Genomic DNA, 17,993 nt, shown 5'->3' on the forward strand with positions numbered 1-17,993 from the left:
TCTGTCCCTCTGGTTCTCTCTGTGAGGAACTTTTAGGGTGCACTGAGGTCTCTCCTTCAGGCTGAACAAGCCAAGTGACCTCAGGCACATTTCATACAGCTTCCCCTCGAGATCCTTCACCATCATAGCCCTCCTTTAGACACTCTCTAACAGCTTTATATCTTGCATTGTGCTGTGGGGAGCTCACTCATGGGCTGAGCTCTCACAAGCACAGAAACTGAGCTCCTTAGGGATGAGCAAAGGGGAGGTACAGCCCCTTGGAAGGTGGTAACAAGGGAGATCACTAAGAAGATAAGCTAACTTTAAAGACACAAATTGTTTATCTCATCTCCGGGGGTGTAATTTTGTCCTTATCACTACGTGATTTAGTATCCTTTGCATTTAGGTCATAGGATGGAGTTCTTGTTTTGCACACAGACATGTCACCATAAATGCTCTGCTGAATTCACAGGAAACTCACAGCCTTGGAGAGCCCTGGCAGGAGCATCAGTCCTGCTGCAGCCTGGGGAAAGGGCTGACCTGGAGCAGAGAGACAGGAGAGGAGGGAGGAGCAGCCTTGAGAAGCTGGGAGGGACCAACCACTGCCCCATCCCCACCTCTGCAGGGCAGAGGAGTCAGGAGTGAAATGGTGAAGGGGGGTCTGGAGAAAAGCTGGGTGGAAGGTGTTCTTTGTGCTTCTTGTCTTTCTTTCTCAATACCATAATATACTTTAACTGTGAATAAATTAAATTCATTTTCTCCATATAATCCTGTTTAGCCCATGACAGGACTGGTAAATGATCTCCCTGTCTCTACCTCAGTCCCTGAGCTCTCTCATCAGGCTTTCTCTCTTTGTACCTCTGGGGAGGGTGAGTGGCTGTGCAGCTGGCTGGATGTTTGTCCCTTTAGCAGGAATGACTGTATTTTGTCTGGTTCTTTTAAGGCTTCTCAAAGGGATTTTTTTCAGGATCTCAGTGTCCATTTTGTATGGTTGAGAGAAGTGTCTTGGGTCTCCAGGAGGAAGGATGCACCAAGGTTGTGGTGTGCATTCCTGCATGCCTGGGGGAGCCCACCCTGAGACAGAGGCTGTATAACATGGGTACTTGTGTCTGCACCCCAAATCAGTAAATCCTGAGAGCCCCTGATGTGCATCAGTTCAGGCTTTCACCCCACTAATGCAGCTGCATATTTCTGTCTATATTCTCAGGCAGCAGAGCTGGCTAGTTTTGTTTGCCCTGCCAAGGGGGAAAGAAAAGTCTGCAAGATACATTCTGGATGACCCTACACTGAGGCTTGTCAGGAAAAAAAAATATCTTGAAAAAGAGCAGATTTGGTTTTTCTTTCAGCATTTCAGAGAAGGCAGCTTCCCAAGACATCTAGGCATGATCTGCATAGCAGTAAATGTTGTGTGTGTGAGGTACTGCAGAGGCTGTATTTGCATTTATGCTGAAAGAGCAGTGCTGCACACGGAGGTGTGTTTGTAAATAGTTCTGAAGCATCCCTCTGAATTACAGCAGTCTGCCAGGCTCCTGGTGGTGAGAAGAGACATGCTGAGGATGTGCAAAGGAGTTAAGCAGGATTGCTTCATCCCAGGTGTGATTCAGAGGTTTGCGTGAGGCCATGAGTGAGGTTTTAAAGGAGCAAGCCCTCAAGCTGTCCTGAGATGGGAGGCGAATTGTCTCAAATGTTTAGAGACTTGCTGCTCCTGCAGCATGAGGGATGATGATCAGAGGGATGGTGGCTTATAAAATAAATAAATAAATATTTTTTTTTACATGAGCAGATAGTGATAGAACAAGGGGGAACATTTTTAAAGTAAAAGTGGAAAGATTTAGATTAGCCATTAGGAAGAAATTATTTTCTGTGAGGATATTGAGGCCCTGGCCCAGGTTACCTGGAGAAGGTGTGGATGCCCCGTGTGTGGAAGTGTTCAAGGTAAGGCTGGATGGAACTTTGAGCAAGCTGGGATAGTGGCAGGTGTCCCTGCCTATGGCAGGGGGTTTGAAACTAGGTGATCTTTAAGGTCCCTTCCAATCCAAGCCGTTCTATTATTTTATGATTCTGTGATAACCCCTCTTCTGTTTGTAAATGTGTGTGTCACTTCTGCTGTGTGTGTGAGCTCTGCCTCTCTACCAGAGGCTGCCAATGGCTGGAAATGATGGAAATCTCATCTTTTTCACCTGAATGAAGAAAACTCTGTGTGTGGTTATGGGAGAGGGGACATGTAATTGCACAGAGTGTTTAGAGGGGTGGAAGAAAAAAAGGACAAGACTCCAGTGAGGAAAAGTGCAAAGAAATGAGAGCTAAGCAAGTGAATCTCATTTTTAATGTGCAAATGTGTAGCCCTGGATGCTGGTCACTGTAACTCAGATATGTTTGTACCACCAGAGTATGTGCCAGTTTGGTTTGCTCTAGAGATCACCCTCTATATAGTGAATATATTATTGACATGAGTTATTTTCCATTGGTTGCAGTAACAGATCTTCAATCTTGAAGTCTCAATGTGATTTTTTCTTATCTTTTTGCTTCTCAAAAAATATTAAGGAGAAAATAAAATGCTATGCAATTATGAACATTGGCAGAGATATTTAAAGAGAAAATAATCACAGGTTGCTTGTGGAATGAGAAAGGTAGGGTAAAAATTATTTAAAGAAAATTTTTATTTCAGGGACTGAATAATAAGGGATAAACTTGATGGTTTGTTTCTTATGTGCCCTCTAGTGTTCAGGACTCCTTTTCCTCTGGTGTGTGCTCACATCAGGAGTTTTTTGAGCATGGGAAGTGAATTAAAAAAAAACAACAAATGGTTGAGTTAATGAAAAAAAAACTTTCTATTGTCCTTCACCATATGAGTTCAAAGGATTCAGTTTGTTTAGTTGTTTTGTCATATTAGAGAAACAGGACGACAAATAAATAATCAATCTCATCTCCAATCTCATCTCAAATTTCTTTGTTGTTTTCAGAAACTGACAAAGTCTTTGCAAGTCTGTGAAACTGGAAAGATTGATATAATCAGAGATGATTTTCCTTGTGATTGAAACAGATTTGTTGAACCTTCATTGGAATGCTCTGTGGTAGTTGAAAATGTTAATTTATGGTAATTTAGAGCTTGAAAAACACAAAAACAAAAATATTTTAGAAAACAATTTTTTTTTTTTAACTGAGATTAATCCTTAGAGCTAGCATTGTATTAGTCATCTTCTCAAAAGATTTTTTTAAGTTTCAAATTCAGGAGAAAAAGAGGTTTTATATAAAAAAAAAATTAATTTATTCTAGGAACCTGGATCAAACCTTATTTATGTTAAATGTGCACTAAACCTATGTGTAACTGGATTCATTCTGTAATAATTAAAGTTATACTTGCAAAAGCACACACACACACACATAAATATCTTGTCAATGTGTGATTATGGACTAATTCATAATGTGTGCAAGTATACTCACATATTAAATGTCTGTGCGCATTTCTATAAATCCAGTATATTTAAAGGAAGAATGTATTTGTGGATGTATGTGTGAATGTATATATATGTATTTAATAATGTGCAATTCTAGGTCATTAAAACATATGGAGTGAGGAAATCTGGACTTCTGTATTGGTTTTGGATAAGGTGTTCAGTTGAGTTTCCCACTCCGGCACTTAAATAATATTTAATAATATTTAATTGACTCTCAGAACCTCCTGGAAGCTGGGATGTGCAATGCTGTTCCCTCTGTCCCAGAGGAGACCCTTTAGAGCTGACAGTGCCTCAATCCCCCCCTGCCTGCAGCCTGCCCAGCCAGAGTCACTGGACAGGCACAGAGGTCACTGGCTGGGGTGAACACTGGTTTTGGTTTCCAGGAAAATCCCCTGAAAACTGGGAGGCCTCCAGGGCTGAATTCAGTCTCCCTATGATGTATCTCAAAATGATTCTTAGCTCAGTTCTGATATTTTTCATAGCTACAGCAGAAGGTAGGCTGAGATAAACTCAAATGTGTGTCCTTTGAATGGCATTTTGGAGACCCCCCATGTGTCTGCAGGAAAGAGAGAGCTTTTCTAAGACTAAATTCCCTGTCAGGTTTTATTTTCCCCAGGGCTGCAGTGAAGATCCTGCAGCAGGAATGACCACATTACACAGTCCTGCTGTTAAGGGCCAGTATTGACAAAGTTTCCCTTTTCAATCCCTCCCTGAGCAGAGTCACTTCCAGCTTCTTGTGCTCTGCACCCATCATGACTCTGTTTGTTCCTTGTGTCACAGTTATACCTCAGCAGAGCGTTCACTAAAGTTCACCCTGGAATGGGTAATGCTGGTGCTTGATGACAGAACAGAGCTAAACAAAACAGTATCACTTTTTTCTCCATTTCAAACAAAAATGCAGGTGGTGATACCTGGCCCATTAATGAATGAACCTGCTTTTGCCTGGAAAGGAAAGGTACAGCTGCCTTCTGAGGACTGGGATCCTGGAGGAGCCCCTGTTGTTCCCAACAAGCCAGGCAGGGCTGGAATGACCTCTCAGGGTTTTCCCACCATGTGTGCAGTGACCTGCAGCAGGCAGGTGGTTGTGATTTCTGTAAGGAGGCAGTGCTTGCTGTGGGTCTGTGCTGTGGCCACTCAAATGTAAGGATCCTGTTAAAATCCAAACACCATGTGCTGGTTTGGGTTGTTTCTGTAGATTGCAGAGGATGATGCTAAAACCTAATTAACACAGAGGGGCTGGTTACCACCCCTTGTCCCATGCAAGAAGGGCAAACAAGGGTGTGCTCTGCAGTGGGAGCTGGACAAAACAGCAGATAAGGGTTCATTTCTTCTCAACAGAGAGGCTGTGAGAAGAACTTCTGTTGCTTTTCACCTCAATCTATCCCTCCTTTCTCTTTCATATCTCTCATATCTGGGTGTTGGCAGGGAACTGGGTCATGTAGGCTTTCAAGGCAGAAGGAAATGTTTATTTTTCCCTTTGTGTTGAAGAGATTGAGCTTCTCTCTTGCCCCATTTAATTTCAGAGCTGGGTAATGAAGTCAGTGCTATTGCTGTGTTTGTGACTGGAGAAGAAAGGATAATAAAAAGAATGTGATGTAATGCTCTGATAAATTCCATTATTATCTTTAGCCTCTTTTCCTTTTCCTTTTTATTGGCCTGACATGTTCCTGCTGTGCCAATCTGTTAGCCAGGATGTCGTCACTGAGAAGTACACAAACATACAATTTCTGCTTTTCATTTCACAGACTGAGTGCATGGCAGGCTACTAAGGGAAGATATGGAAACCTGGGAAAGTGACTTCTGCAGTGAGACAAGTCACAGCCACCACAGTAAAATCCAGAGGGTCTTTAGCTCAGTTCCCTGCTCCAAGCAGAGTCAGCTGTGGGGCCAGCTGTGATTGCTCAGAGCTTTATCCAGTCCATTCTTGAAAATTTCCAAGGATGGACACCATACAACCCCTCTGGACATCATGCTCCACTGCTTGACTGTCCTCAGGGGAAAATTATTTGAATCCCTTTCATTTAAGTTTGTGCCTGTATCTGGTTCCCTGCCATGCACCACCATAAAGAAGCTCTTTCTAACTTCTGGATGATCTGTAACACTCCATCCAAAGCAGTGCCTTACCCAGGCTGAAGAAACTGGTCCTCTCCTTACTTGGAAAATTCTTCAGATCCCTTTTTCTCAGTGGTCTATGCTCTCCTTTTTTCCGATTTTCCTTGTACTGGGGGGACCAAAGCTGGGTTCAGTATTTAGGTGTGCTCTGAAGAGCACTGGGGCAGGGATAATCTCTTCCCTTTATCTGCAGGCTGTGGTCCTGTTGTACAGCCCTGGAGGCCCATTGTCTTTGCTGGCAGGTCTCATATCCCTCTCACTGTCCAGCAAGAACCCCTGAGCCTTTTCTGCAGTCCATCAGCCCCAGTGTTTCTTTCTTCCCAATCCCCTGCACTGAATCAGGGATTCTAAGGGTGCAGCAGTGTTTGTAAGAGCCATGTTTTGCAGTTCTCATTGGTTGCTGGATCTGTAGGTAACAATATTATGGATGTTTTGAGATGATGTTGCTGTGGGTAGTGCCTCATGCTCCCATCTGCATGGTCTGTGTAGGCTGTGGTGTGTGCACGTGGAGTTTTCTTTTAGCACTTAGGTGGCAGGAAAGACCATAAAACACACTCTGGTGATGGAGCTGTGCCCAGGGTTTTGGCTCTGTTCAAGGCTTGGTTGCTGCCTCTGTGTGTGGGGGAGTTTTTCTGCTAGGGTGAAATGGGAGAGGGGAAACAAAAAGATGTTTCCCCTGCCTTCCCCCAGATCTAGGAAGCTGAGAAGGAAAAGGAAAATGTTCTTCTTTCTGTCACATGTACAGCCAGCCTTTGCAGTCGTTCCCTGCACTCTGACCGTGCTCAATTATATAAGGTGCTCTGCAGCTGCTCCTCAATAATAACAGGGGCAACCTACAGGCAAAACCCTCAATAAAAAGTTTTCTTTTTATTCCTTTTGGAGATGGATAACATCTTTTCTTAACATTTTTTGTAAGAGTATGTAGAAGGATATTCTGCTTTGAACACTGAAGGTGAGTTTTGCTGGTGGGATTCAGTTCACTGTCAAGCCTCCAGCTGAGAAACTACTGAACTCAAACACCCAAATCCTTCTATCTTTCATTCATATCTGTCAATATCCTGCAGTTTGGTCTCAGTGTTACAGACATGCCTGCATGGCTGGGACATCACTGAGTCCATTGTCATCCTCTCAGATCATCTCCAACTCCACATTTACTCAGTCTTTGTTCTCCCCACTGAGAGAAACCATTTGGTGGCTTGTGTTACCACTGACTTCTGCTCAATCGAGGCATTAAGAGGAGGAAATGGTTCTGAATTATTTACCTAGGAACTTCAAGATAAATCTTATTCTATGGCAAACCTCAGAAGTCCGCAGTTGCTCTCTGTACCTGTGGTTCACCTCTTTAGATGTGTAGTAGTTCTCACTGTCTCTTCAATAAATAATATGCTTTAAGAACAGCAGATGTCTACACAGGTGGTAAGATTGAGTTCCTCAATTTTTTTATCCAGTTTTTTTATCCAGATTTTTTTCTTTCACCTTTATTTGAAGTACCATAAACCGAAGAGCATCATATAACTGGCATAGTCCCCTCTATGAAAATCCTTAATGTTCAGTTGATTTTAAAGTAACAACATGTGCATTTCATAAACATTGCCTGTCATTCAGAGAGAAAAGGGTTTTTGGCATAAACTCTACAAAGCAGGTTGGTTAATTTCTTCTGATTACCTTTTCTAGCCACCCAGAAGACAGGTGAGAACTGGTCCTATGTAGCCATGACCTATGGGATTTCAGAGGTCAGTAAGACTTTTCCAAAGCAATGTAGACGTGCCTCAAAAGTTTCTTTACTAAGCTCCTTCCTTCTCATGAATGACCTCTTTGCTAAAAGCAAATATGAATGTGAGATAAGGAAGTGTCCACTAGCAACAACTATCATTACCTAGGATGGTGGGAATGCTGAAAAATATCCTGTTCTGGTTTCATTGTAATGAAGTCTATAGAGCTGTGGTAAAAGGTGAGACTCATAAATCTGGATAATGAATTCTTAATTTGCTTTTCCAGACTTCAAAATACTGTTAAGAGCTTGACTTTTCCCTCATCTTATTCCTTCATACCACTTCACTTCAGCCTTGGGCCAGGGAAGACGAAATGTCTCACGCAGTTTCCGTCTTTCTCATTTAAATGGGCTTTGGGGTGTTGTTGACCTAGAAGGAGAAACAGTGGTTGGAAGTTATAGGTCAGCACTTAGAGCAGCTTTAAATAGGTGTTCAAATCTCAACCATGAAACCTCCCTCACTGCTCAAAGTTCTGGTTTGCCACTCACTTGGGATTTGCCAACAAATTGCTATCCCGTGGCTGAATAATCTGTAGCATTCAAGAGTATTTTGGAGTGAGAAGTCCACTCCCCTGTCCTTTTCCCACCTATAATATACCCTTCCTCAAGCATATTTAACTTTTCTGCACCATGGTTTACCTAGACACAAATGAGGATGGATGTTTCTCCTCTCCTTGCAAGGCTGAAACATTGTGCTTATTGTAAGCAATGCTAGACAAGTGTTTGGTTCTGATATTTTAAAATAATCTTTGGGTTGGATATTTTAAAATAATCTTTATATGCAAACTCCAGTTAGTAGTTAGGTACTACTAGTACTGCCTGCCAGCTGGTATTTTGCATTATAAAAGACATATATAAAAAAAAAAATAATCTGAAAACCTCTAGGGAAGAGTCTTAAACAAACAAGCCCATCTGGCTGTTTAGTGAATTAATATGTATTTTAGGTGGGAGTGATACCAGTGAGTGTTGTTAAGGTTGTCCAGCATTTCTTATAGTAACACTCTAGCTTTTATTGCTTATCATTTTGCTGTATCTTAATTGCTTGGGCTGAAACATTTTATGCAGGGACATCTTCCTTGGACTGAATTAATTTGTGAAAACTGCAGCCAAAATAATTTAGATATTTCTATAGAGGAATCTAGGAGAAATAATCAGTTTTGCCTGCATTAGAAATGGGTCATCTACTCTTCTTTAGAGGACTGTACTTATGTGCTTAGGAGCAGATATTCCAAAGAGAAAAGAAATTGTCTTTCTATTGTGTCCATCTCTCAGAACTTCTATAATAAGACAGCCCATAAACCTTCGAATAAACACAGTTTTTGGGTGCTCAGCAGCAGCTAGATATAAACAGCTAACTTCCCCTGACACCTTGAATGCACTGGATGTTTTCCAGTCTCTGTCAAAAAACAATTCTCTGCAACTTTCATTCCTTTTTCTGTGATGATGTAGGTTAGGCCAGATCTAAGGTGGGACACAAGGTGGGAGATGCACCACTCAAGGTGAGAGGAAAGCTTGCACTCTGCCCCAGCTAAATGGGGGAGGAAGTTGCCCCTATGAATTACTGCACAAAATTGGCAGAGGAAAATGTAGGAGGTAACAAGGGGCCTAGGAAGAGACCAAGTGATTTAGGTTTAGGATATGCAGGTTGACTGGGATGGAGGAGTGCAAGGTGTGACTATAGGTGTATGGCAATATGTTTGTGTGTGTGGAAGAAAAAGGAGGTTGTGTATAAAACCAGGGAAGAAGTTAGGAGTTGTTGAATAAGGGGGCAGAGATCAGGAATCTCTGGAATGCATGCTGGGAGCAGTGGGATTTGGGACTTGTTCATGATTTCATACAATGGTTGATGTCAGAAATCATTTCTTGAGGTCAAATCATCCCTGACCCTGCCAAAAGCAGGATCAGCTAGAGCAGGATACAGAGGAAAATATTCAATCAAATTTAAATATTTCCAGTGATGGAGATTCCACAAGTCTCTGGACAACCTGTTCCAGTGTTCAGGGAGTTCAGCATTGACCTCCAAAAAATCTCAGCTGCTTGTGTAGGTGCCTCTGAAAAACTCCAGGACTTGTTTTCCATGCACAAAATAGATGGCAGTGACAGCCCTTTTTCAATAGGAGTGTTTAGAAAAATATTGATTGTGATTCTATGAGGTACTGCAGTTGAGAGCAGTTGAGAGCTCTGCATCTCCTAAGGCTGCCTGCAAAATGATGTTTTGGGCCTGTGCTGTGTTATTCACAAAATCCTTTTTTTTTAATTTGTGTTTTTTTGTTTATTTGATTGTTTTTTGTTGTTCTTGTTGTTGTTTTCTTAAACTTCTAATACTGCAGTAGTTCCTTCAAGTACAATCAGATGTTTGTATTATGTTAAATGTTTGAACTGTGCTTATTTACTCTGGTTTTTATCCAGAATGCAATCTTCCTGAGTCCTGAATGAGAGGACTGTAACCTGGGGTTTCCCATTGCCTTCCAGGTAAGGGAAACACTGGTGGGTAAAAGTAGATTTTTGATACTTAAAGCAAGGCTGTTTACCTGGCTGGCTGTTTGTAACAAAATTCTGGACTAAAACCAAGTGGTAGAATGAACAAAATATTGAATGGATGGCAACTGAATGAGGACTCTGTGGCTTGAGGACAGGATAAGTGCAAAGACTTGCAAGGAGAGGTATAAACTTTTCTTGGATGCAACTATTAAAACAAGCCAAGTCTTTATGACCCTTTTTTTATAATATACTGTGTGGGTTTTGTGGGAAATACGTACTTATTAAAATGATAAATCATACTTTTTCTAGTACTATAGACTTTACTTTTAATTCTTCAGTATTATATGTGAAAATACTGCATGATTTTAAATTCTGCATGGCTAAAAAAACCCGTATTATTTTAAAAACACCTTTATACTGTGGAACTCCCTAAGAATCTGTTATATTTATTGTAAACATAAAATGTTTTGGAGATCATCTAGTTCCAAACTTATTGCCATGGAAAGCAATAAGTTTCACTGGATCAAGTTGCCCAAAGCCCTTTCAATCTGATTGAATGCTTCCAATGATGGGGCATGGGTGATGGAGATCTGACTGTCACCAGCTGCATCAAAATAAATATTGATATATTTTAGTTGTAACCTGTGGTTATATTTTTCTCAAATAGCTGTGTGAAAAGCATCTTTTGATCCCTTCTCCTGTTTTTCTCCTTCTTTTGCTTAACTGCTTCTCTGTTGCATTGCATGAAACTGGATTATGTGAGACTGTGTAATTCACATTAGAGGGTGTTTCAAATCCTGCTACAACAATATAGTGCATTTGCTTCCTTAGAGTCTTGCCATCTGAATGCTCCAAGAGCACACAGAGGATACAGAAATAATCAGAGCTCCAAGCCAGAGTTCTGTTTGTTTTTCTGTGTCAGACTTTCCCTTTGGATCTCACCCTTTCCTGAAATTAAGAAGTAGAGAGAAATAGCCCCTGGAAATTGTGTTGCAATAAAAAGGTAGATTCAGCTTCTCAGTTCACTAGAAGAGAAGCTTAACTTTGCCCACTACCTACAGAGCTGCTGTGTTTCCTGCTGCTGTTCTGGAGCACACATTTATAGCCCTTCCTTCTTCTCCCCAGCCATGGTGTGGCCTGTCACACACCCACGAGGAGCTTTCCCAGAGTTTCCTGCACAAGCTGTGTCCCAGGGCTCGAGGAAAGCTGTTACAGCCAGGATGAGATCTCTACCCACAACCACTTGTGTGCTCCAGCTGGCAGCTGAGGGTTGTGGTCTTTCCTTGACATGACACACATTCACTTCCTTGCCCAGTGTGTTTAGGTCATAAGCTTGTGCCTCATCATGTAAGGTTTTATGTGCTGACATTGGGGTGTCAGAGGAGTCACAGAATCATGGAATGTTAATGAGTTGGAAAGGATCTTAAAGATCATCTGGTCCCAATGCCTCTACCATGCCAGGGACATCTCCCACTAGGCCAGGTTGCTCAAGGCCTTATCCCACCTGGCTCTGAATGTTGCCAGGGTTGGAGCATCCACAACCTCCCTGAGCAACTTGGTCCAGTGTCTGACCACCCTCACAACAAGGAATTTCTTCCTAATATCTAACCTAGATTTGCTCTCTTTATACCCATTACTCATTGTCCTAGCACGACAGTTCCTGGCAAAGAGTTCTTCTTCTTGTAGGCCCTCTTCATGTAATGGAAGATTGCTTTGGATTCTCCACATGACCTTTTCTTCAGGTTGAACAGCCCCAACTTCCTCAGCCTGTCTTCATAGCAGAGGTGCTCCAGTCCTCCTGTGAACTTTGTGGCCTCCTCTGGACTTGCTCCAACTATTCCATGTCCTTCTTATGCTGGGAGCACAAGAACTGTACTCAGCACTCCAGGTGGGATCTCAGAGGAGCGTTGTAGAGGGGATGAATCATGTCCTTTGACCTGATGGCCACGGACATCCAAAGGCAACGTCCTTTGGATGCTGCTCAGGATTCTGTTGGTTTTTCATCAGCCATCACCCCTAAGTTCTTCTCCTCAGGGCTGCTCTGAATCACTTCTCACAACACAACAATGTGTTGATGTGTTTGGGATTGCCATAACCCAGGTGCAGGACCTTTTATTTTACTTTGTTGAACTTCATGAGGTTTGCACAGTGCTACCTCTCCAGCCTGTTCAGGTCCCTCTGGATCTTTCCTTTCCCTTCCCTCCATCCTGTGGCTGCACCACAGAGCTTGGTGCAGTGAGTGAATTTGCTGAAGATGCCTCCATCCCACCGTCCATGTCACTGACCAAGCTGTTGAACAGCATCAGCCCCAGTCCTGACCCCTGAGGACTCCACCCATCATTGGTTTCCATGTGGAAAAGTTGCTGTTGGCCACAACTCTTTGTGTGCATCATCCAGCTAGTTCCTTTTCTAAGTGGTCCACCCATCAAATCAGTGTCTCTGCAATATGGAGACAAGGATGCTGTGTGGACAGTGTCAAATACTCTGCAGAAGTCCAGGTGGGTGATGTCAGTCACTCTGGCCCATCCACCAACACTTCAGCCCTGTCATAGAAGGTCACCAATTTGATCAGGCATAAATAGGCAGTAAGAAGTTTGTAGTTCTTAGCTCATTTCAATTATTTTAAAACTTTTTAATTTAACCCCACTCCTAGTATTTGTACAATTGCTATTACACAGCACTGGTAGCATAGAGTAACAGACTGAAGTGGAGACTATAACCTGTAGAAATGTTTACCAGCCCAACTGTGTGCCCTGCAGCATGGACTGGGATGCTCCAGTGAACATCTATTAGTTATCCTGCTACAGGAATATTTCTTTCAGGAAGCAAATCCCTTTAGAAAATTTTCACCAGTGATTTTTTTTTCTTTCAGGTTATTATTAAATAACCCAAAGGCTCCACGCAAAGAATCCAGAATATAATTTTTTCTGCCTATGACGGGATATAGGACACTAAGCATGTCCAAGGATGTCTGCTATAGGGATTGCAGCCAGTCTGGAACATTCAGCAGCTAAGCAGGCACTGAGGCATCCTCACTGCTGAAACCTCAGTCTGCTGTGGGGCTAAGATGGCATTTAAGAGACATTTCCACAAGATATGTTTGGATTTAAAACTTCGTTGACAGGCGTCAGGGCTCAGATGGGTGGTTTGGTGGGATAGTTCTGAACTGGAGTTAGGGATGGGATTTACCTTTGCCTCAGGGTGTTGTAGATTAAGTGATCCCTCGTGTTTTCCTAGCTACAGGGAGAGAAAATGAGGCATAAGGGAGAAGGTACCTGATTTGCTTTAGAGATCTGTGTTAGGCTGAGTTGATTTTACTGTCTTTAGTATTTAAAGCAAAAACAATAACAGAAATGACTAAACATAGGTGCCTAGTACTATCTGAGATGCCCAGAGGGGTCTGTAATTCCTTAGCAGGTCTGCAAGACATAGCTTCTATCTTTAAAAATTAATGCTGTGCTTAAGAGCAGTCTTTCCTCTCAACTCTGTTAAATACATCTGTGATGTGTCCTTTCTTTATTGAATCACAGCTACTTATGAAATCAGACTGCTTTACATACTGTAACACCACTATTCTCCCCAGTGAACAATGCAAGTCAGCAGTCCCACCATGCAGGACCTTCTTGCATGACTGAGGGAAAATGAAAAACTATTTTACTTTTCTTTTATTTTTTCTTTATTTTTACCCCTGTGCTTTGTTAGACATTTGTCTCACATGGCACAGGTGAAGATGCCCACTCTGCAGGGCAGAGAGGTATCAAAGCCATTTGTTTTAGTGGACTCTGCATCTCGTTTGAGGTGGATTTTTCCTCAGTGTTGCAGATTCGAACTAGCAAGAGAATTAAGGTGGGCAATTGCTCAGTGGTATAACATAGGCACGCTGAGCCAAAGAACCTGAAGATAAAGGACAGCTCTCTCCTGCTATTCTCATGTGTCTTCTTGAAATCAGAGATGCAGCTTCCAAAAGAAAACAAACAAAAAAGCCCCAATAAGCAAACTTAGAAAATACAATCTTGCAAACTGGTTACACTCACATCAGCAGGTACATTCTGCAGTACACATCCTGATTTAGCAGAAATAAGATGTCTGTGGTCTCAGGGATCTATTCAGAATAACCATGGGTTTTGCTGTCAGCTGGTTAATCATGGAACAGGTGATTTAGATGTGCTCACCATCATTACTGCAATGAGATCTTCTTGCCCTGCATTCAAAATTACAGCAGGGAATCTCCTGGGCCACCCATGCAGCAAATATTTTTTAGCTCCCGAGATGGTTTTCAGGATCTTGTCTAATTTTACATGCATTACATTTTTAAAGATTAAAATAGATAACATATTTCTTATTTCTTTTTAGAGTACTAGAAAGCCCCTTTGACTAAGCTATTCTGTATATCTCTGAGCAGACATCAAAATTGGTGCCAAAAAGAAGATTAATTAAAAAATCTTCAGGGATATGGTTTATAAGATACTTGGAGGCTGTGAAATCAGAAGTTACTCCAAGGAGGTCTGACAGTGTAGGCTGGCTGGTACTTTTTCCTCCTCAGTCAGGTAGTTCCAGTTTCTTCCACAGTCATGAGATATATAGAAAATGATTTTATATGAACCAGATTATGACTCTGCAAATGAACACAGTGTGGAGACACTGTCTTCTAGAATATCTTGAGAAATGCTGCCAACAGCACACCATCAAATCACAGAATTGCTTGGGCTTGAAGGGACCTTAAAGAACATTTCATCCCAGCCTCCCTGCAAGGGACAGGGACATCTTCCACTAAACCAGGGTGCTCCAAGCTCCATTCAGCCTGGCTTTGAACTCTTCTGGGGCTCATGCATCCACAGCTTCTCTGGGTAACCTGTTCCAGAGCCTCACCACCTTCACAGCAAAGAACTTTTCCCTAATATCTAACCCAAACCTACTCTCTTCAGTTTGAAGCCATTCCTCCTTGTCCTGTCATCTGCTCTTGTAAAAAATCCATGTCCATCTTTTTTTGTAAGCTCCCATATTTTATAACCATTTATCCAGGTTTGATACCTTAATAGGAAATACCGTCCAGTTCATTTTCTTGGTGCCTCAAGCTCATAGATTCATATAATCTGCAGCATTCAGGTTGCAAGCAGAGATCTGGCAGCAGGAAGCAAATCCCTTTAGAAAGTTTCCACCAGTGATTTTTCTTTTTTTTTTTTTTTTCAGTATTTTCTAGACAGGGTTTCACAATGTCCTGCAAACAGTACCAGCTCCTGAAAGAACTGTCATGGCTTATGAGCATTACATTGCTTTGCACTGACATTTTAGGATGGAAGTGACATTTGATTGTTGTGACCTTGTTGTGTCTTGTGATGTTCCAGTGCAAAAAGAGAGCCTCACAACATGCCTTCCCTGTAACACCTCTTTGATAGATAAATGGCAGCTGAATACCTTGATTTCATGTCTCTCTCAGATAATCCTCTGTATTTTGATCCTGTGGCAGTCCATTCACCTGAGGTCTTTTTCCTTTCTTATTTTCAGATCATTAGACAAAGGCAAAGTTCAGCTTGTTTGCTTCATGCATGAAAGAATTAGTGTCCTGTGCTGAGTAAGTGGGTTCCTTTCTGGAAGGTTTTTTTCTCACTGTTTAGTGGCTAGAGGCAGTTCTCTCTCACACAAGGAACTCACTTCTTGGGCTATTTCTCTATGCAAAGAAACCTTTACATGATAAGACAGTAATTTTTAAGTCACAATTTAAAGGCAAAGGGCTGGCCTTGAGTTTAAAAACTAAAAAGTTTAAAATTGCATTACAGCAGCAACTTTGAAAGTCGTTCCAGTCCCCAGCTTTGCTGTTTTATTCAGTTTTTTATAAAAATGCAAGAACCCCTCTAAAAAAGGAAACTTCTCTCTCCTGGAAGCTGGTGTTTGACCTTTGCAGGGCCCTGAGCTCCCTGCCGACAAGTGCAGAATGCAAACACTTTGGATGCATCACTCCATCTGTTTTCCTAGAGCCCCAAAACCGTGCCAAGGAGTGACCTCCATCCTCCCGGCTGCCTCTTTCCCTGTGGAGAGGGGCTCGGGGGTGATGTCCCTGCACTGTACACCGAGGGCTGCTCGGCAGCCAGGGGCTGGAGCAGATCTGGGTGCTGGGGCAGCTGTTGCTCTGAGCGGTGCCGCCGCCGAGTTGGGTAACCATGGCAACAGCATCACCGCCAGCATCCTCCTCCTCCTCACTCGGCTCTCCTCCTCCTCGGCATCATCGGGAGCAGCAGCAGCAGCAGCAGCCCTGGCAGGAGCCAGAGCCCGGCAGCCGAGGCTGCAGCCAGCTGCTGCCAGCCCTGCCCGCACCGGCAGCCGGTCACAGCCCCGGCCCCGCTGCTCCGGGGGGAACGGGGCACGGGGAGCTGCGGGAGCTGCACTGCAGAGGGATCCCAGACAAGCCAGGTAAGAGCTGCGGGGCTGCTCACAAACTCCCCGGGATCGATGTGCTGTGTGCCTGCCGTGTGTTTGCGTGCGAGTGTTGGCCGCGAGTTTTCCGGCTTGCTCCTTCCAACAGCAGCGTGATGACAATTCCAGGCAAGCGTGTTTTCCAGCTCATGTTCCCCATCTCTGCCATACTGTCCCTCTCTTTCTCCTCCACCCAGATACATAAGGAATAATACATAATGTTCTAAAAGGTTTTGGAAAAGGGGATGGTGGTGGGGGGACCAATGTGAGCAGAGTGGGGAACGGCTGCGCTTCTAAAATAAAAGTGGGCAGCAGCAGCGGAGCAAAGGTTGACGTGGTAATTAATAACCCTTAAAGAAAAAAAAAATATGCGACAATGAACTTCTGTTTCTATCCACTCTACAAATAAATCTCCCTCATCATATTCAGGAGAGAGCTGTAAAGCAGAGAGGTATATGAATAGACAAGACTAGAAACCTCACTGTAGTCCACAACTGTCAGATTCACCTTAAGTGCTTTAAAACCACACTAAATTATTACGGTATCAATGAAGTCATACCTGAGAATATATGTATGTATAGAATTGCAAAAATACTGCTCTTAAACATTTACACCTCCTAAGAAATAAATAAAAATACAATTATCTTAAAGATGTGTGTCTGATGGCCACACAGTAAAAGATGCTCACTTCATCTGTTGTGATAAAGCATGCAGTGCATTCATTTCAAAAGGTAGGAAGAATAGTTCTGATCCAAAAGCACATGAGGACAGTCCTTGTCATTTTATAAACAGAAGAGGTACAAAGCTGTGGAGTGTCCTTGTGCAGGCAAATAGATGTGGATAAGTGCATATGTCTGAGGAGCACGAAGGGAGGGACAATAAGAAGTAAGTTTAAGCCAAGTGTTTAAGCTGTGACTGTTTGCTGTGTAATGACTGCAGAGAGCTCTTTCCACTTCCACAGAACTATTTTATTTGTTTGTTTGTTTGTTATTGTCAGCAGTAAGGAGAAAGAGATCTGATGCTGCTGCTGTCTCTGTCTCCTTCTCTAAAACCCGGTTCTTCCTCTCTGGTGTCCCTTGTCCTCCTTAAATCATCCTTTGTGTGTAGCTGGTAATTCTTCCTAATGCAAACAAGGGGACAGTCTGTGTATGAACCAACACAATTACTCGTATACTTGTGTGTATATATATTCATATATATATATATATATATATATATATATATATATATATATATATGTATGTATATCCTTGTACATAGGTTAAGAGGCACCTGTCTCTCATGTCCAATCTGATTTGAAAATCAGAATGGTTTTTGGTCCCAGTCCTGCATTTTTTGCTACGTCTGTAGATCTTCCTAAAATCTGCAGGAGCTGGAATATAGTTTAAGTTTATAGGTATAGAGCAGAGGGCAGAATTGCACCCACCTTTTGTCTATGTTTACAAACATTCTCCTCCTGCAAGCTACAGAACAAGGAATTTGGGTAGGCAGGACCTCATGTCCAGTTCTTACGCAGAAGTGCTGTAAAAATTACCTGGGAATTATTTTCCATCCCAAGGGAAATTGATAAGATAAAGGTTAGAAAAAGAAAATATAGACACCTATTTGAAATCAGTGCTTCGATTTGAAAAATAATTTCTTGAGGAACTTGACCTCATCACAACAGGTCTTCTCTTCAAGAGGCTCTTTGATCTATGGTAATGACAATGCTCACAGACACCAAGTTTAACTGAAGGGGATGATTTTGGATACTTACATTAATTAAACTAAATCACTGTAGG

General features: G+C 42.4%; 1 protein-coding gene across 3 annotated transcripts in view; it reads left to right on the forward strand.

Moving 5' to 3' along the window:
* Positions 1–17,993, forward strand: part of FAM135B (family with sequence similarity 135 member B) — a 257,473-nt gene that overhangs the window by 39,779 nt on the left and 199,701 nt on the right. Inside the window, exon 1 of one of the 3 annotated variants that reach the window (XM_021546046.2) lies at positions 15,846–16,209. The exons of 1 other annotated variant lie outside the window; for it this stretch is intronic. The gene's annotated coding sequence lies outside the window, so the exon portion shown is untranslated. Of the gene's footprint in view, positions 1–15,845; positions 16,210–17,993 lie in introns of those variants that run through there. One more of the 3 variants, XM_021546047.2, reaches the window with a different exon arrangement.

The sequence above is a fragment of the Lonchura striata genome, chromosome 1 (assembly GCF_046129695.1).
Source record: "Lonchura striata isolate bLonStr1 chromosome 1, bLonStr1.mat, whole genome shotgun sequence".
Classification (NCBI taxonomy): Eukaryota; Metazoa; Chordata; class Aves; order Passeriformes; family Estrildidae; genus Lonchura; species Lonchura striata.